The sequence below is a fragment of the Manduca sexta genome, chromosome 19 (assembly GCF_014839805.1).
Source record: "Manduca sexta isolate Smith_Timp_Sample1 chromosome 19, JHU_Msex_v1.0, whole genome shotgun sequence".
In the NCBI taxonomy this organism is placed as follows: domain Eukaryota; kingdom Metazoa; phylum Arthropoda; class Insecta; order Lepidoptera; family Sphingidae; genus Manduca; species Manduca sexta.
In genome coordinates, this window is record NC_051133.1 from 2,886,908 (window position 1) to 2,908,594 (window position 21,687).

Consider the following 21,687-nt stretch of genomic DNA (forward strand, 5'->3'; position numbering starts at 1 on the left):
AGCGGGCAAGAAACTCTTAAGGTGCTGCTCTTTTCAAAATTAGTTTAAGGTATAAACTAAAGTGCATTGGCTCTCATATCTCTAATTAAAATATCAAGTGTCTTCTAGACTGGTATGAAGTATATTATTATGAAAAAATACCTTGATTGACTCCCTAAGTGCCTTGTGGTATTAAATATATTATAATAAAAAAATAAAATATTGATTGACTAACTATCATTAATATTAAACTACTTTTCGGATTCTATCGCGGTTTTTTATATTTTAGTTTTCTCCCGACGTTTCGAAGACTTTGCAGCCTTCATGGTCACGGGGGAAACAGAGATGTTGTTCATCAAAGTTAATATATCTACCTACATTTTACAATTATGCAACTTTTTAAAATTTTAGCTGTTGGTGGTCCGATCTACGCAGAATGAGCTCACAGTGTCTTGAAGTCTGGCAGCCGGTCTTTTGGGTTCCGATTTAATTAAATGTAGAACTTGATCCCAGGCTTGTGCAAGCTTCCAACCATCTTCCCTATTGAAATTAGGATGTTTTTTAATTTCAATAGCCTCGCGCATCATCCTAGGTAGGAATCGGTGTTCTAAACATAAGAAATCATTATGACTACCTATCGGCAATGTGACAAAGACTTTACATCTGAAGACTCTTCACCCCCAGTATCTTCAGTGTTGTTCGGTGAGGATTTTATCAAAATGTGTTCCGACCGAAACCGGGGAATTTGCATGACCTTTTTCACGGGCGGAGTGATTTTTTTGTTAAACCCAGCAAGGGTTCCTCATTTATTTGATTAATATTTTAAATAACGCGTGAGGTCGGTGTCTATTTTCGGACTGTTTGTTTAGTGTTATAGAATTTTATATATTATAGAATATTCCATTCTTCTATAGACTTTTAGTTAGTCTAAGGTTACGTCGTGTTGTCTTATCATCAAAGATTAACATGTTTGTATCGTCATAATTGGATCGAGTTCTGCCAAATGCATCAATTATATTTTATCAAAATTTTGTGGATTATTATTTGGTACATTTGGATTTTTCTGTGTAAAAAAAATGCGTGGATTGATGATTCTTCACTCATATTTTTTTGTGTCAGTTATAAATTGATCTTAGCGTGTTTTGTTAAACAGTAAAGTATCACATTTAGATTAATTGCGCTTCAATATAAATAACTTATTTTGGGATACTAACTCTAGTACATTTTAATTAGGTTCAATGATCATTAACTAAATTAACTTCAAGATCTACAATCCGCAAGTCTGTTTACTCAAAATAATTATAGAATAAGAACGGTTGAAAAGCTGTTTGTATGTCTATTTATGGTTCTGTTTCTAAAGTTTATTTAGAAGCTGACAATTTAGAATATGATTTAGTATATTCTTGTTAACGTCATGCAATAGTTTACAACTACGAATGCGTTGTTTTTTGTCTCTACATAAACACAATCCCGTTTTTATCTAAAGTGTGTTTTTGTGTTAACCACATCCGCAGTAACAAATGTTTTCCCCCGCGAATCAACATTTTGTAAGTAAAACTAACAAGTACGTTTTGTATTGTATGTTAAATGAAATGTTTGAAATAGTTTATAGTTTTTAAGATTTCTAACAATATATAGTATCTTGGTTAAAATGACTGTCGAATAAAAAATGTGTTTGGACATGTTCTTTGGAATCTGGAAAAATCTTTAATGTGAGCGAACCCGTGGGGAAAATACAGTTTAACATATCTTTATCAGTTATTTTATGGGGTGCTTTAAAGATTCAATTAAGCAAACTGATGTCGAAGAACATGACGAGGCAAAATCATAATTATTATGTTTTTGTTTATATGCACGGGAGTGATGCTACTTCACCTGATGGTAGGTTGAGTAAGGTCCATTAAAAGTCAAAGTCTCTTGTCAGTCGATACAATAATATGCCGGCCTGTTGGAAACAGATATACACACTACACGGGCTGATCCCGGAACGCGAAACACTCACGTGGGCCACGATTGCGGTTTTTAACATCTTGTGTACGGCAGTCGCTATTCGGGTGGATATATAACATATCCTACCGCCAGCAAATAAACGGTATATTGTGTTCGATGTTCTTGATAATATAAGAGGATATTAAGTCCAATATACTTACTAAGATTACAGTCAATACATATAGGTTTGAACGATCAATGACGCATCTCACAACTATCGTGTCAAAAGCAATGCCATTGGATCTCTAATGACGTCATTATTGACCATGTAAACACAAGTGCGTCATAAGACTATTGTTAAGTCAATACTGACGTAGTTATTGTTCACAAGGTAAATTGGAAAGTACGAATCTCAAAGATCAATCAATGACTTGACGAAAATGTTAAGAAAACAGCTATAGATTAATACATTTTTTGTAATGACTTCTTACTTCATCACTCATGTGATATGCAGTAAAATTATGACGTAATTTTCTAGACGAAGGTGCAGGATGCGGTTAATCGTTTTTTAAGCACGGGTGTCAGTAATATCAGTCTTGTATTATATACTGCCCTACTGTTGGGCACAGGCCTCCTCTACTACTGAGAGGGAATAGGCCTTAGTCCATCACGCTGGCCTAGTGCGGATTGGTAGACTTCACACACCCTCGAAAATTCATAATAGAAAATTTCTCAGGTATTCAGGTTTCCTCACGATGTTTTCCTTCACCGTTAAAGAAAGCGATAATTCATAAAGAATACACATATAATTTTTAGAAGAGTCAGAGGTGTGTGCCCTTGGGATTTGAACCTGCGGACATTCGTCTCGGCAGTCCGTTCCACAACCAACTAGGCTATCGCCGCTTTTTTGGGTGTCAGTGAATGTACCAAATTAACTAACAAATTAGCCTCAGTAGGCAAGCGTGCAAGCGTCTTAGCATCCGCCGCCCACGGACTTTGCAATGCCATAGGCACAGCCAAGACTTTGCCTACCGGTGAGCGCTCTTTTTAAATCTCGTTTAAAAAAGGACAAGTCATAGCGCTCGATATTCAGTCAGTGGTAACATCAAGGGCGATCGATGAGGTTTTTTAGTTAGTAAATGTAACAAGTGCAGTTGTCTTATTTCACATAAACTCTTGCCAACAGCTACCGCTATTACCAATAAGTTTTTGTTCCTTAAACCCGGATGGTAAAAGATGTAATAATAATTATTATTGACGTCACAATTCCGCATGTCGATAAACTTGTTAAGACCGAAAAAGAGAAATTGTCTACATGTTTAGATTTGGCACACGAGGTTACTGACTCGTGGGATGTGGACTCTATAATTAGTGACCTGATTGAAGTTTCTCTGATTCCTCTGTTTTTCTCCTGATTGGTTAATACCAAAGAGCATCGACCAACATCTTTAGTAGCTCTCAATTAGCCGTTGGGTCAGAGGCTAGATGCAGAAGGCAGTATTGCTGGACACGGCATGCATTGTGACGAGATTCTTTACTTTGAATCACTAATCATTAGTAGCTTGAGTCTTGAGCTTCGTCAACAGAGGGTAATTATTTTTTTTAAGTGCATGGATATCTTTAAGGTATTAATGAAGATGTAAAAAAATTACTTCGAAAATAAAGAGTGTATAGTTATAATAGATCAAGTCTCTGTTGTGTAATCGAAAAACATAAAATTCATCATAAAAAAGGCAAAATGCAAGACATGGTTCTACAACGGGCGGTCTTAGCGCTAAATGCGATTAAATACACGATTAAGCACTTTTTTGGCACAATAGGTAAAATTTTGTTACATTTTTTTTACATATTTTGTTTTGCTCTCGCTTTATACTGTTACTGTCCCAATAATAAATCTTATATTAATAATAAATAATTTCTTCTTTCTTAAGCATACTAAATGCCGCAATAAAATATCCACCTTTTGCAGCCAATAATGCCACTATCAATATTCATTCTATTGACAAAATTCATCATCCCAGCTTTGCTAACAAATGTGACATAATTTAACGTATGTATTGTGGATTAACAATTGTAATTGATTCAAATTTCCAATCAATGGTTTATCGTTGATTTTGGACAGCCGTGGTTAGCGGTTTACGATATTCATTTACATTTAACATAAAAGACTAAACTGCTTAAATTATGGTGCAATTTTGCCGCGAACTAAACCTAGTAGGTTTTCCTATGAAATTATAGGTCTGCTAGAAGAATCTACAGGCTTTGATTGCCTCGTAAAATCACAAACAAGTATCATTTACAAAGCTCAGAGAATGTACACCCGAGTATTTGGTACAAGTTTCAACTGGTTCTGAGAACATGAGTCTTGAAAAATAGATGGGTCACCACCCACCACCACCATGATGTTTTTAATGGTTGTTTTTTTTAAATGTTTTATATTTAACGCTATTTATTTTTATTTTTTCATGAGATGACTTTAGGATGATTTTAAAATTAAGTGACTCATCAGTGGTGTCGTTACTTTATATTATAATGTTCACCGATTTCTGCGTTTTAACATTTTCTTAATGTTACTATAAAATAAGAATTCACTTCATAATGAAACTATTTATATTGTTTAACAGGTAACAATCCAATCTATAAATCGTGAACGTCACATAAAAATGATTTACTCGTTCATAAAAAACCTTAATAACACTCACATAACAACACTTCATGAACTTAGGGCCGTATTGAGTAACTGATCTCACCTCTGAGTAGAATCTTAAGTAAACATATTTAAACCAAACTTAAGATAGCATTTAAGCGCCTGCTGTTTATTAACCGCCATTTTAAATAAATGGTCTTAATAGCTTTTTCTGATATATTTCAAAAATTGTCCAAATAAGAACAAAATTCTTTTGATATGTTTACAAATGGATTATTTTGATTGGTTCATTTTCGGAATCGGATTGAAGATTGAGATTGGGATCGTTTCAGTGGCGACGGGTGAAATTTTCCATAAAGTAATACGGGCAAAGAAACTTGTCTTACTTAACATATAGCTGTCTGTTTAACAAAAACTATGGCACACGTAAATAAAAGGGAAGCCGGTAGGATTGTGTGGTATGGAGGCTTCGCCACTGGATAGTTTATTGAAAATAGCTGTAAGTAGGCGCATTATATAAAACTTAGCTGTCAAAATTCGGCATAATTTTTGTTTTTTTTTTTTTAAATCTCATGTCCAGTAGTTATACTGGCTACAATGTTAATGTAGAGTCTATCAATACGGTCCTTAGACCAAACACATGAAAGTACTAAGATTCGGAATTATCCCCACGATACGTGTTACGCGACGTGAGGTCTCAGCCGACCCTAGAATTTAATTTCGTACCCGCAATGGCGCATCTCGCGTATCCCGAAATGTAGGCATGTGTACGTGATTTTGATGTCAATAGGGCATATATCGTCGGTAAAGTTAATTGGTTTCCGTTTTGCAGTAAATCTAACGAGTTTCTGCTTTCGATCAAGTAATTTTGCTGGTGGTAGGATGTATTTTATATCCTCCCAGATAGCTACCACCGTACATAAAGTTTAAACCCGCCATAGCGGCTCACGTGTGTCGCGTTCCGGAATCAGCCGATGTATATCTTATGTCAAGAAGCCGGCATAATTGTGTTGACTGCCGTGGGGTAATCATCTCTCGTCAGTCGACATTCTATTGGACTCCACTCCACTTACCATCAGGTGCAGTGGAGTCATTGCCGAGTATTTATAAAACATTGTTATTTTGTAAAGAAATATTTTGCAGTACTGTACTATAGGTTCTCCTCGTACCACGTCTTGTACTAGATTTATTTACTATCCCAGATAACTTTGTACTTTTTTAAGAAACACAAAATGCATTCTCTAATCTACCAGGAATCAAGCTAAAGTACACGGCCTCTAAACCCAATAGAACGCGTGTATACTTTTTTATATGGCAAAATCTTTGAAAAATGATTCTTTAAAATATATCTAAACATAATTCTCGTGAATGATGGGGAAGCAGATAATCCCACAGAATTTATGATGCTTGAAACGAAATAATAGGAAGGCCAACCCTGTTAATAATTTAACGCCGTATTTCATCCGCAAGGGGTTGGAAATCTCTTGCAGATTTTCATGGTTCACGCCCATGTGGGAGGTTGCTTTTTCATCATTATTCTTACCCATTTATTTTGGGAAGTATCCATGTGTGAGTTGAACAGTATTCAAAATGATGTTTTAGATGCCATTTTCTAGTTATCTATAGTTTTATTATATATCCTCCTAGCTGAATTTTCGGTCAAAGTGGCTAATATCAACGGAGATCTGCCAGGTACGCAGGAGATATTATAGTGCACAGGTGTGTGTGCAATACAGGTGCACTCTCTGTTTCTTCACAGTCATAGTTCGATGAGACAGCAATCCGACAAGACCGAAGAGGGATCAGGCGCAGGACCAACGGCTTTACATACTTTCCGAGGCACGGTGGTATTACACCGCCAACTTCCTGACTCCGAGCTCCGACTGAGTAATGTTTTTGGACGGAAAAACACACTCACAATTATTTTGGCCCAATCCGGGATACGAACTTAGGACCTTAGCACAGTAGCCATACTCGTACTGTGTACGATTATAACTACGCCACCGAGGTAGTCTTCTAATTTCGGCCATATTTATAACTAGTAATACTCACTTACAGGTGACCACTCTACGCGTTCAACCTATCTTGTATCATAGAAAAAGGTGTAATGAATGGCTGACTAAAGTCGTTTCACTTTAATAAAGACTGACCAATGTTTTAACCTGTTCTTAACGACTGTTCTTACTTTTATTAACTTCCAAGACTTAAAAAAGGTTAATTATTACAGAAACTTGTCTAGTTTACCCGAGGTGCTACGCGCCTGAAAATATTAATGGTTATGACAGAAAAGATGACGTTTCCCAAAAAATATAATACTTCGCAGCATTCTCTGGAATTCAAGCTATCTTTGCGTTTAAATGATACCAGCCTGTTTTGTACCTGTATTGTATACTGCCCTCCCTACTGCTGGGAAGGGGTCTCCTACTGCTGAGAGGATTTAGGTCTCAAGGCGTAAGAGCCAATCCTACTACTATTATAAATGCGAAAGTTTGTGAGGATGGATGGCTGGACGTATGTATGTATGTTTGTTCCTCTTTCACGAAAAAACTACTAAACGGATTTGGATGAAATTTTACAGTAATATTGGTTATACATCAGAATAACACATAGGTTACAATTTATAATGATTTTGTGTAATTTGGTCATAATATAACAATACATATCAAATAAGTCGGAAAATAAATGTATCCCGTAAAACTTCTTCACGCGGGCGAAGCCGCGAGCAGAAGCTAGTTATTTAATAAATGACAAAAGGGCACTATAACACTATCAAATTGTATGATTCTGAATCAATGAGACTTTATGACGTAATTTTTTTGTCAAATATATGTTCAGTAACGGCAGTACATAACGCTATTATATTTTACACCAGCTTCCGCTCGCAGCTTCGCCCGCGTGGATTTCGGACTTCAAAAATGGAGGAGGTGCTCAATTTGTCGGGATGTTTTTTTAAGTATGGTGGTATGCAGGTGGTCCGATTGTCCTGTTAGGGTCTGATGATGGGATCCTGGTGAAATCGAAGGAAGCTTATAGCATGATTCAGTATTCACGCGTGATGGCTTATTATTAGCGTATTTCATGTATAACTTTGGTGTTTCTATATCGATTTCTATGATTCTTTTTTATGGAATATTTAATAATGTTAATTTTTTAATTAGGGATGACTGAGAGTGTTATAAACGTAAGAGTAGACAAATATAATGAGAAAGCTTCGAACTGCTAAGCTATCGGGAGTTACACGTGTTATTGTGAGTCAACCATAAAAGATAGACATATGCTGTCGTGGGATATTTTTACATAATTTTAAGGAGAACATTTCCGTCATACATGATTTCTGCGTAGCTTTAACCATTAAGGTTGCACACGCGACGGAAGCTTAAAAATGGAGTAACTTCTCCCGTTTTCCCAACATTTCCCTTCACTGCTCTGCTCCTATTAATTGTAGCGTGATGAAAAGTATACTATAACCAGCACAGGAGTATGACAAATAATTGTACCAAGTTTCGTTAAAATCCGTCGAGTAGTTTTTGTTTCTATAACGGTTATACAGACAGACAGACAGACAGACAGACAGACAGACAGACAGACAGACAGACAGAAAGACAGACAGACAAAAATTTTACTAATTGCATTTTTGGCATCAGTATCGATCCCTAATCACCCCCTGATAGTTATTTTGGAAATATATTTCATGTACAGAATTGACCTCTCTACAAATTTATTATAAGTATAGATAGAAGATAGATTAGCAATATCTATAAAGTATAATATAGGATATGTAGTCGATAATTACATATCGATTACGTACGGGCTGCTTGTCCGTGTGTTCTGGATGACAGCCCACACTTTGTCTTGTCACCAATGATATATGACGTCACTCTAAGTGCTTGTCACTCGATGTCGTATACCGTGTGAGTATCACTAGTGTAGTTCACCTACCTTAATTATCTATATATACTATAAAACAAAGTCTCCTTTTCTTTCTGTCTGTATGTTATCGATTTTCTCGAAATCTACTGACCGGATTTTTGTGATATTTAGTATGGAGATAGTTTAAGACTCTGGGAAGGTTATATGCTACTTTCTATCCAGAGAAAATACAAAGCTAGATTTTTATCCCGGAAAACTCCTTTACGCGTGCGAAGAATTTTTGTCTAGCTGTATGTTTGTACACGAATCACGGGAAATCTTGTATATGGAATTTAATTCAGTTTTCACCGATGTATTTCTAGAGGTCTAAATTAGAGTACAAGCTCTATTTAATCAGATAGAAAATAACCACGCGGGCAGAGCTGTAAGCAAAAGTTAATGAATAATATGCGTAATATAATAAAAAAAAACCGTTTTAATAAAAAACAGTTCTAGTCACATATATCGCTAAATCTTAATGTTGCGACAATTATCAAAAATACTTGTTTCCATTAATCAAGATTTGATTTAGGTATAACCAACTTGAACATTGCTTTAAAATAATCTTAAGATAAGTCTGTTGAATTTTTACCACGTATTCACAGATTTTTGGCGAAGATAGAAGTAATTCAAGTACATTTCAAAAGTAATGTATTGTAAAAATACTGTTACAAGATAGTCTTGTTAAGGATCTTTTTATAGTGTAAAGTGCAATAATATCGTTTCAAATGACATAAAGTAATAAAAATATATTTTGATATTATCTTTTATTAAATATAGAGCTGAAGGATACGTTCTTAAAAGCGGTTTGTTATAAGGTTTTGTTAAGTTAGGTTCAATATGAAAAATCTCTAGGTACTAAAAGGTTTAGGGATTTCATTCTCTAGTGGGATTATAAAATTTATATATCTTCGGAATTCTTATCCTGTTTGTACGTGTGGAGTTTTCTCACAAAATTTTGAACATTGAACGTTGAACCGAACGGTAATTCACGTCATTTGAAATCAGAGGTGTGTACTGCGTACTATGTAATAATATGTGCTAGTACTAGTAATATGTGCAGGGAAATAAAAAGACCTCTTTTGAAAACAGTCTTGCTTAGTCATGCTTGTCTGTAAGTTCACATTATCGAACAATAAAATACACTAGCACCACGAGGTGAAAATGTCGGTGAAGCGCATTACACTCACTTCCTCATAAGTAAAATATTTCGTATATCAGTCTAATCGCTATTCTGTGGCGTATCTCTCATCTCTCATCTCGATGTCACACTTTATACTGTTTTTGGAGAAAAGCACCCACATATCTATTAATAACACTCTAGGACATACATTTTTTTATACGTGCATAGCAGTGTCCCCACTGCACCTGATGGTAAGTGGAGTTGGGTCCAATAGAATGTCGACTGACGGGAGATGATTACCTCTCGACAGTAGACACAATAATGCCGGCCTGTTGGACCCGGATGTACACAGGTTGAACCCGGAACACACTTACGTGGGCCACTACGGCGGGTTATAATACCTTGTGTAAGGTTGTCGCTATCTGGGCGGATATAAAATATATTCTACCACCAATAAAGTTATTAAACTATAACAAATTGTTTACTATATCTTTTCATCGTATTGTATAGTTTTTAATGGATTTAAAGTTTGAGCGGATTCAGCAAGTTGAACAACTGGGACGCGGTGACCGTTGCAAAACGAAGCCACTTACTATACACTGGATACAGCAGTAAACGCCACGTCTCATTTTAGAGGCTAGATCTTCAGTATAGACGTGGTGTAGAGATATTCGTCTATAGTACGAATGAATCGAGACCTCATTCTCTCGTAGTAGATGCCTAATGGGAATAATATCGGAATTATATTTTGGCTTAACATAGCAGGTTTTCTTATGCTTGGGAAGATGTATGAGAGGTTAATTTGCCCACAGTGTACATTTAAGTCGCATGCACCATTTATATTATAATGTCCTTAATTATAGCCAGGAAAATAGGATAAACTGGCTTGGGATCGCCATTTTGGCTTTTTCGTCTGTAAGTAGAGTAAGATTCATATTTATCGTAACATTGCGAGGATTGTTTCTGGACGAGTTAAATATTATTTTGTTTAGCTAATATCGAATTTCCAATATGTCTTATCTATACTGTGAGAAACAAGCTTCTGATCGTTTTGCCTAGTACGAGAAAAACTATAGTTCCGACCGACACTAGTAAGGAATAAAACATATTCCTTCAAATACTTAAAATTATCAGCCTTACTAATAAAAATTTTGCAAAGCTATGCTTAGGCAAACACAAATGTACTCGATCAGCTGTAAGTCAAAATCCGTCATCTTGCCTCTTAATAAGGTTCAAACTAGGAAACCGGTAATGTTTTTGACAGCTATTTAAGCAATTCTCAACCACCTCTAAACGTTAAAACAAGTTTATAAGTAACACTGTATATCAGAATACTGGTTTATCCCCCTCGAGCTACTTACTCTTGGATTCAATTCTTCTTTCCATCTTGACACACAGAAAGACTCGGTATTAAACTAAAACCAACACTGGATACGCTCAAGTAAGTACTGGTTTTTATACATTTCTGGTTTCCTTTTGATAGTAGTACTTACCTAAAATCCAATTGCGTGTTAGTTATGTTTTATTATTAATAAAAAATATATTTTTAGACATATCTTAAGTTGGGTAAGTTTCGACCAGCAATTTTTTGCAGAAATATATTTCACAAGACTTTCCAGATGCGTTAATACTAGCGGCGATATTTCGTTCTATACAGATGCGACTCGCCGCAAGTCCTGCATAAAAATAAAACTAGATATTGTATCAACAATAGGAACGGTCATACTCTCCCTCATTATATATTTACGTCCTCTTAATTTGGCGTCGATCCTAATGCAATTGTGCATCCTTCAGCGAAATGCCAAATGTTACCAGTTTACTCCTTCTGGTTTTGTGCCAGAGCAATATACTTCGAAGGATCCAATTGGATTTGTTCCAAAGTCGGATGGAAAGTTTTATTCCTGTTTGGGATTTAAGAATACATGGTCGATAGTAGTTAAGGATGGCTTAAACTGCATGAGATGTATGAATTTTGCTGGAACTCCGAAACATAGAAAACTAATTGATTCTTTTATATTGGGGCAGCAGCCATTATATCGGACTTAAAGGTTAGGTTCTATATATTTATCTATTACTAGCTGACCCGACAGATGTTGTCCCGTCTTAACTATGAATTTGCAGCGCGCATACTGTCAATCGCTGACAGTTATGTCAAACAATTGACAGTTATATAAAATTAATATTTTCGTTAAGTTTTCTTAAATTTCCTAATTTTCCGCGCAATTTTTTCAATTTTTTCTTTCATAAGAACCTTCTCCTGACAATAACAAAAAAAAAAACAAAAATAGTGAAATTGTCCAGCCGTTCACGTGTGATGGCGTGACCAAGAGAAATAGGGATTCATTTTTATATATATAGATTATTTACAATATGAAATACTGAAACATCTACATACTTACAAAATGACGTCAAATTTAAATGTAGCTTATCACATTCCAGTGGCAAAGCGTAATATTTTTCGAAAGGGACCTCAATACAAACATAATATAGGAAAGTCCTAATATATATGAATGCAATCTGCCAATAATTATAATGATTATTATATTTGCTATATATTAAGAAATATAAGGCGACATATTGCGGCGATAGCCTAGTTGTTGGTGGAATGGACTGCAGAGACGAATGGCCGCAGGTTCAAATCCAAAGGGCACACACGTCTGACTTTTCTAAAAAAATATGTGTGTATTCTTTGTGAATTATCGCTCGCTTTAATGGTGAAGGAAAACATCGTGTGGAAACCTGCATACCTGAAAAATTCTCTAAAAAGGAATTTCGAGGGTGTGTGAAGTCTACTAATCCGCACTAGGCCAGCGTGGTGGACTAAGGCCTAATCCCTCTCAGTAGTGGAGGAGGCCCGTGCCCAACAGTGGGACAGTACATAATACAGGGCTGATGATGAAGAAATAGGAGCCTGCAGGAATTTGGTTAAGTATATAACCTTACCACTGTTAAATACTATTTGGATTTAGTCAGTTATAATGTAACTTAACCGTTAATAGATTTAAAGGTCTGAACAATTACCATAATATTTACAATCCAATACCCATCTATATACTTCCGTAACAAAATTTCCATGAATATTCACGAAAGAAACACCGTTTGCACCCGTCGCGGGGCAGACGCGAGCTCTTGGGTCTGGTAAATTTGCTTTCGTTTTAAAATGGACGTTGATCATAAGTTGAGAATGTTATCTTGGAAGTTTTTATTGGAGTCTAGTTTATGACTGCATATTCTTTTACCCGTTACAATAAATAAAAAATGTTTGGAAGACATTATGTTATATTTTAGCAATCATGAAATTGTATAATTAGGTACTGAAGCGATTTTGATTAAAATAAAAAGAAATATTACTGACCATAGAAATAATTTTACCAATATTTCATCAACCGATCGAGCGGTAAGACTGTTAATGACCGACTGCCTTGGTCTGTTGAATATTCAATGTTTTTATAACAAAAGGTGTTACAAATACCCTCACAAATATATGTTTATCCTAACAGTATAATAAAATGGGTTTATTGTGTCTGCGAATAGTAAGATGCAACTAATTTAAAGTAACCCTGTGCTCAAGTTTACAATGGTATCTTCGTAAGAGTAGGAAGTTACAACTAACGCTTCCAGAGTTCACTAAGTCAAAAGAGATGTGCCAACAGCAGTTAAACAGAATCTCAATAAGTATAACTTAAGTTAGTATTCAAACGCAATTTTTTTTAATTATTCGATACGTTATTGAAACCCAAATCACCGATTTCACAGATTTAATATTTTATCAATAAACTAGTGACACTCTCGTGGCTCTTAGATCCATACTGAAAGCAACTCAGTTTCGCTTTCAAGTGCGATATCAAATGAGATGCTATCATCTAAGATTGGCATCCTAAGATACTGGCTATTAAATAAACCCATCTTAACACCACCTCAACATTACATTTCAAGTCACAATATGTGACGGATTTTGACGGCTGACTTTTGTTTATGTAAAAACGACCACTCAGCTGAGAACAAGATCTTAAGCTTAGTTTATTAAATAGTTCAATATATTAAGTGCCTAAAAAAGAAACGTCGGAAGAAAATTGTAACATAAAAACCGCGATAAAATCCGAAAAAATGTTTCATTTTAATGTCTAACATTCGCGTAAACACAAGAAATCACCATTAAATGTCTACTTGAGATTGTACTTAAATGTGATTGATTAATACGGATCCTAGGTCTCATATGACAAAAACAATTAATGATAGTTACCCCACATTGTCGCATTGGAATAGTTCTGTAATGACTGTGTGTGAGAAAAATAAAAAAAAAATAAAAAATAACATATGTAAACTGTTATATCCTTATCGTGAAACTAGGAAAGAACCAAATGAACTTAACTACTATATGATGATATTACGTTCCAAAGCTGTGATTGACAAGACCTGCTTTTTCCAAATGAAATTTGACTCAACGAAGCTACTAACTCTGTGAAATTGATATCACTACCTGTCTACTCTCCAGTTGGAAGTCATCAATCAATGATGCTATCTAATTTCTCAATTCCAAATGGATTTGTGACAGACAAAAAAGAAATAACCGCGGACGGTCCTGAAGCTTTGGCAATCAAATTAAGCTTAATTGAAATTTTGGAGCTCGAACCAAACGGAACGTCTATTGATTAAATGGGCAAATATTTTATGGGATCCAATCTACTTTATGGATTTCATTTTTGTTTGCCTTTTTATTAGTAGCAGGAAGTCATGTATGAATGATGTTTTGATTCAAATTGGACTAAAGATTTATTTATTTAATAAAATTAAGACGCAAAATAGATTACAATCAAAATTAAAGCAAATTATAAAATATACAAGCTTAAAAACTAGATTGTATTCCTAAACTTTGCGCCCTTATACTAGTTAATTACTTAAAGTGCGGACTAAGATAAATTAAGACTATTGAGTAATATAGATGTAATGAAGTCTGTTTTATTTTATTTTAATTTTATGTAATTGGGAAACTTACAGCTAATACAATTCATAGTAAAGAATACATTCAAAGAAACTCAATAACAAGTTTCCACTACTAAATTACACAATGCAAAAATAGAGAACCACAAACGAGTAAATAGAAGTAAGATTATAATTAGGTCCTGAAAAAATAATTTGATGATTCTTTAAGCAGGAAAGAATATTTGGAGGGGATCTACATATCAAATAAGGGAACTTCGTCTCTGAGACTTCGTCAACCTCCGGTATTCGGAGAGGGTTAGCTACATACCTAATAGCGCTACTTCGACCTCTTCTATCACCCTTGAACGAAACTACAGCATAACTCTGTACTCAAATATAATTTTGTGTAATGATAATATAAATCTATAAAGGGTATACAGTATGAAAAAACAAATTTTGCCGCAGTTTAAACACAATGACACAACCATTCACGTATATTATAAGGGTCATTCCGCCATTTCGTGCAAATTACATTTCCAGCCAAATTAACCCATGAAGAAATACCTGCATTTAATAGAATTATATTCGAATGGGCAACAAATCAAGTACTTAAAAAGGAGTATCATTCAAAAGTTAGAATTTTTAGTTTATTTTCAAATTATTATAGTTTAACTCCCAAAAATCTCATTACACTCTGTGTCCAATCAGTGACAAAGTTGCATTTTACATGTTTATTAATTTTTTGTTGACTAGCTAACTTCCAATTCTTCGATAATCTATTTGTTTAATTCCTTACTAATTCATTAGTAATATTTGTAAAATTATAAACATATTATAAATTATTAAAAAAAGGACTTTAAATTTTGTCACGTAAAAAAATTAATCACCTTCCAGAGTCAAAATCGTTCCATTCTAATGCGCGTTTATAAATCCCTACCCGTGAGTCATGACGCAAACTGTTCGTACTGGTCAGTTAGCCTCGTCAGCAAAGCCAAGTGCACGTGTCTCCCTCGCTTTTGAAATTATATACATTCTTCGTGCCTTCAAGAGCCTTTCGTCCAAATATTATTTCATCACATTCCGTCGAATTTGAAAAGGTATGTTGCATTTACAGTTATTATAATTTTTATGAGTTAAGCCTACTTCATAGATTATAATCCCATATAATTCTGAATCAGTTACTAAGTATAAGTAAAAGTTATGTAGGTAATTCTTTACAATTCTCATTTATCTCCTTTGCATTTCCATCCGTCCCATCCATTTTTTTCGTGGATGGTAATGAACGATGTTAGAAGTGAATGATTTTTTTTTAATTATTTACTTTTAATAGATACATTGAATTTTTAGGCTTTGTAATAAAAATAAAATATACATTAGTAAGGCATCTACCTATGAAAATTAACAAGAAAGATTTATATTTTTACAGTTCAGCGCAAAATGACGAAGATGGACCGACTTCATGAATCTAAAAATACACACCAATTAAAAGGATCCCTGAACTATATGCCATCCAAAAATAAAAAGAAAGAACAAGATATTTGGCCAGAAAAGCTAATAATAAGATTTGCAGTATTAAGGAAATGACTCCCAGAGCACAAAAGTCAGAGAAAATACAGAAAATTATTTAAAAAGGAAATTAGAAAAGAAAAGTATTGAGATGGTACTGGTAGAAAACTCCGCTTCTAGTATGGCTGATTCTATTATACAGAGAGCAGACCCGTTAAAAATAATAGAAGTAACTAAGCAATTAACTAACTCCAAGCAGTCGTAAAGTTCCCCAACAGTCGTGAGCCACAAATGTAATAAGACGAATGCGTTACAACCATCTTAAGATCGATAAGTAACCCTTATCAGCAGTGTTGATCGCCAGCTCTCACGATGGGTAGAACAATATTTGAACTCATTTTCTCGATCCGTGGATATTCAACTAGAAGCAATAGACTCCATACCGATATTGGCTACCTTAAACGAACTCGATGAACCACCTACACACGAATACAAGAATTTCAAAATGCTATTAAACTGCTCAAAAGAGCCCTGGAAACGATGGAATTCCTGCAGAACTCCTAAAAGTGCAGTGCACTCAACCTATCATTTACAAGTTGAGAGTAAAGTATCGGAAGAAAGTATACGTGCCACACTGTAACAATTACCGCGGTGTATCCTTGTTAAGCATCGTTGGTAAACTTTTTGCTCGTATAATATTAGTAAAGATGTGCCCAAATATCCACTATTGATATAATCTTCACAATCAGTTTCGTTGATCTCAATAAAGCCTTCGACACCGTGAGCAGAGAAGGTCTGTATGCTGTAGAGAAAGTAGGACGCCTGCCTAAGATTCTGTACTTGATCAAAAATTTACACCAAGACATGAAAGGTTCGGCCGTTTTTAACAGTCAGCTTTCATCACCATTCGATATGCGCAGGAGTGTATGACATAGTTGCGTTCTGGCACCTGGCACACTGTTTGGCATTTTCTTCTCGCTTCTGATTAAAGTTGCTTTTGAGGATGCCAAACAGGGAATACATTTGCACACAAGACATGATGGCAAATTATACAATGTTTCTCTGTTCTTATCCAAGTGTCATCGCGAGGATTTGTCAGCAGACTGCCTCTTGTTTGCAGATGATGCAGCTCTTGTCGCTACCTCACAAGAAGAGCTCCAGAACATCATGGACAAGTTTGCTAAGGCATGTGTACTGCTTTCAATGTCTATCAACGCAAAGAAGATCGTTGTAATGAAGCAAGGATGCACAATCACACCAATTATCCTGTTGAGTGGTACACCTTTGGCAAACTTTGGAAGTTTCTGCTACCTTGAATCGACGACTTGCATATTAAGCATACTCTTGTATGGAGTTGAAACCTAGATATCGTAAGTCAAACAGGAGCGAAAATTTAATACGTTTCACATGCGCTATCTTCGGCGCATCTTAGGCATAACATGGAGGGACAAGATCACCAATGAGGCGATACTGAAGTCTGCACAGCTGCCTAGAATAGCTGCACTTTTGAAAAAAAGACGGCTGCGTTGGCTAGGGCACTATGATCACCTTTGATATTAACTGGAAGAGCGGGGAAAGTTTAGCTGAAGATCGCGCCGTCTGGCTAAAAGCTATCTTTGATGGCGTAACCGAACACAATAATTCCTGATTTAAAGACCTATCCGAGAAACACGCAAAATGACACGAAAGCGTTAGCAACCCCTTATCATCCTGGGCAAACTCTGATAGTAACATCTGTACGTCATGTGGCCGGATTTGCCCTTCACGTGTTGAATCTTTACAGCCATCAAAGAAAATGTATCAAAACCTCCAATTGTTGACGCTGTTTAAATCATCTTAATAGATGTAACAGGCCAATAATGATTAATCATAATAATTGTTTAAAACTTCTATCCAAAGATTTTTTTTTAAATTATTTTTATAGTTGATTTATATGGATATTTTGGTGCTGATTTTACTTTCTGACGATTTTGACAATATTGTAAGAGATAATTGCTGTGAGAACTACAATTAATATTGTAAACGTTGAATCTCAATAAATAAAATACTGATTATTACAAAAAATACATTTGATTTTTTAAATTAATTTGTATCTGTTTTACATTACCATCTTCCCTATTTTATTACCTTCCTAGGCTATTTCATTACATTCTTTTTAAAGTTTATTACCATCCACTGCAGATTTTTCCAGCGGCGATATCTCCAAATCTATACACGATAGAAAAGTGCCTTCCTTTGTATATCATTACAGAGGCAGTCTACATTTGATTTTTTGAATAAAATTCTTGATATTTGACATTTTTTTAAAATGCCGCGGATCGATGAAATTTGCACGAAATCACGGAACAACCCATAAACTATTTGTTCAAAATCTGAACTAAAATGGCAACTAAAACGTCACTGTTATAATGTATTTATTCACTTGAACAACAAATTATTTTACTTATTTGACTAATATTTTTTATTCATATCCAGGTTTACACTTAGCCTCGTGTTCTTATATTATGAGCGCCACTCCGTACACAACCACCAGCTACAATATTGAACATACTAGTCACTTTGAGTAGATTGCAGTTCAATTCAGTTGAACATTAAATGTTCGGAACGCCAAATCTAGTACGTAGTACATATATATCGATGGACACAACGGATTTTGCAACTATATTTCAGTTACAAATAGTTCGGTGAAAATTAACAGCCCTTACAACTCGGTTCGTGTATACCTTTCAGAAACCTGTACTCCATCTCGCGACTATTAATTGAAACGTTCTTTTGCTCACATTTCAGGCAAAACCGACTTTTATACCCGCAGCGCTCCCCAGACCACCGCTACCATGTGTTTCATTAGCTAACAACTGAACGTTATTAAAATCAAACTATTTTCGGTGTGGTTTTAATATTTTAATTGTCTCCCGACGTTTCGAAGACTGCAGCCTTCGTGGTCACGGGGGACTGTGTTGGTCATCTGCACAGTCAAAGTTACAATATCTACCTACATTTTAAAATTATAAAACATTTTAAATTTGAACTGTTGGTGGTCCGATCTACGTAATGAGCTCACAGTGTCTTGCAGTCTGGCAGGTCTTAAGTGAACGCTAGTTCTGGGATCAGTCTGTCTATGTCCAGTTTCAAATAGGACGGCGTAATTGTGTTGACTGAGAAAGGATAATCGTTTCTCGACGACACTATCTGCACTCCACTCATCGTTAGATGCAATTGAGTCATATCACAGTGCCCATAAAGGATGGGTGGCCAATTATGTACCCTTGTAAAATAATTCGTCCCAGGAGTTGTAATTCCTGGAGATTATGTGAGATCTAATCTCGAATGATGAAGGTATTTGCAACCACTGCTTTATCGTTAAAACTTCGTCATGATGGTATTGTTTATGAGTATAGAAGATATTTATATAATGAGAAATGTATATTCCTATTAACTGAATAATTTTAAACTTTACATTTAATATATTTCTAAAGGGCCTAGACTAAAGATACCCATATTAAATACTTCGCTGTCTGTCTGTCTATCTGCCAAGACGTCTGAAACTGTTGAAGGTGTTGTTAAAATAATTAATATCAAGTAATGAATATCAAAATTGTAATTCAAAGGTAAGCGTTGGAAAGATTTTAGTATCATTAAATTTTGGAGGAGGCTCGCCCCCTGTCACACCATGAGACGGCACTTGGCGAAAAGTGAGGGTCCTGGTTGCGCCTCTGCATGCCCCTTCGGGGATAAATGTGTGTGTATTTGTTGCCACGCATTGTATTGCCAGAAACGTATCCACCCGAGAGGGTTTTCAAGTTATAGGAACCGAAGGGACTTCAAATTACATTCCAAAATATAATACCTTGGTTAAAGTTATTGTGTTGTATAACAATTTATGCAAGATAAAACCATTTACAATCGTTTACAAGATAAGAAGTGTTTTATTAAGAAATGTTTATTATCACGGACAAAATCGTTAAACCATTTTACTAAATTTGTTGGATTTGTTTCTGTTGGCAATGGTGCGAATTCATAATACAAATATATTGAGAATATTACTATCAAGTATATATCCAGCATCAATGTTTAGAAGATATTTGACTGTTTTTTATCTTCAGCCACGGCAAAGTGACCTCACTGAACCTGATGGTAAGTGGAGTGGGATCCAATAGAATGTCGACTGACGGGAGATGATTACCCCTCGGCAGTCGACACAGTTATGCCGGCCTGTTAAACTGGATATACACAGGGTGATCCCGAAACGCGACACACTTATGTACCTGGGCCACTATAGCGGGTTTAAACAACTTTGCTATTCGGGTGGATATAAAATATATCTTACCACGTGCAAAAAATCGTTTTTAGCAAAATTCGCTCATGTAATATCATTAGACAGTAGTTATGAAGTAGAAATGTTTTACTTCTTTTATCTCTTTTATTTTAAGTCCACAACCGCGTCAACTTCACCATGTAACATATTAACTCAATCGTCAGTTTATGGCGAAAAAAATGAAGCCCTTGTGCACCATGCGTGTCGGTAGCGAATGCGACCCGAATATTTATCAAATTAAATTAACCACTGTATTCAGGAATGTAAAAATGGTTGTTACCATTGTTTTAAATTTATACTCGTTATAAATTTAAAACAATATTTGACATATTCGGTGATAAATTATCACAATTTAAACAGAAAATATTAGCCATTGCTGAATCTTAAGTTTGTATTTTCTCCTTTTTTTAATTTTGTTATTAAAATTTGTAGTATTAGGTTTGATTTAATTTTGTTTCTGTTACTTATATATATTTACATAATACACATTTATTTGGTTGTTTTGTATTTGAAATATTATATCAATATTATGTAAATATTTGTTATAGATCTCTATCGCAAATTGTTACATTTAAATAGTTTTTTATTTCTTTTTTAAGTATTGTAATAGTGTTATCTGTACAATTGATAAACTAAGTACTTGAGCATTTTCTATTGTCTTAAAGATTGTGGCTCATGCTGTGATTGCTTATAACCAGAGTTACAATTACGTAAGCTATTATAGCTATAAATAGTTATTATAAGAATTATTGTAAACTCCGTTAGCAATCCTTATCCAATAAATAAATAAATAAAAATAATAGAATAATATATTTGTTTTTATTGATTAGTGCTAATAATTATTAAAGAAAAAATATCACTGCTATTACGCTTTCCAATTTTAGCATTATTATAACCTATAAATTGAAGTAAAAGTATTATATAAACGTGTTTGGATCTTTTTATAAAACACGTATTGTTGACTGCCATTTTACTCAAGGTTTTTTTGTTTATTAAATTACGCGGTAAAAAATTCATTTTAATAAAATAAATATATTTGTTTTAAATCAATTTTCTGGCCGGCGTTCGATTTTTTGATAAATATTTTTTTGCATATTTCTTTTAATTTAAGCACATTTATTTGCTATCTCGTTTATATTTATTTAACTCTTCAATTTAAAAATAAATACATAACATTATTTTTTAAATATAATGATATTAAACGTTTCATTGTATTCCGTTTACACATGGTAAGGGCTAAACGCATTTCCCATTTACCATAAACCACTCAAAATGTTCGCCTCTTCGTGTCCGATGTTGATTCCTCACTCTACATATTATTTGGATGGTGTAAACGTACCCTAATGCCCAATGTAC

General features: G+C 34.7%; 1 long non-coding RNA gene across 1 annotated transcript; it reads left to right on the forward strand.

Moving 5' to 3' along the window:
* Positions 1-15,984: 15,984 nt before the first annotated feature.
* LOC119189825 lies at positions 15,985-17,236 on the forward strand. The gene is made up of 2 exons (XR_005112632.1): positions 15,985-16,887; positions 17,137-17,236. It is a non-coding gene; the product is annotated as an uncharacterized LOC119189825 (long non-coding RNA).
* The last annotated feature ends 4,451 nt before the right edge of the window (positions 17,237-21,687 follow it).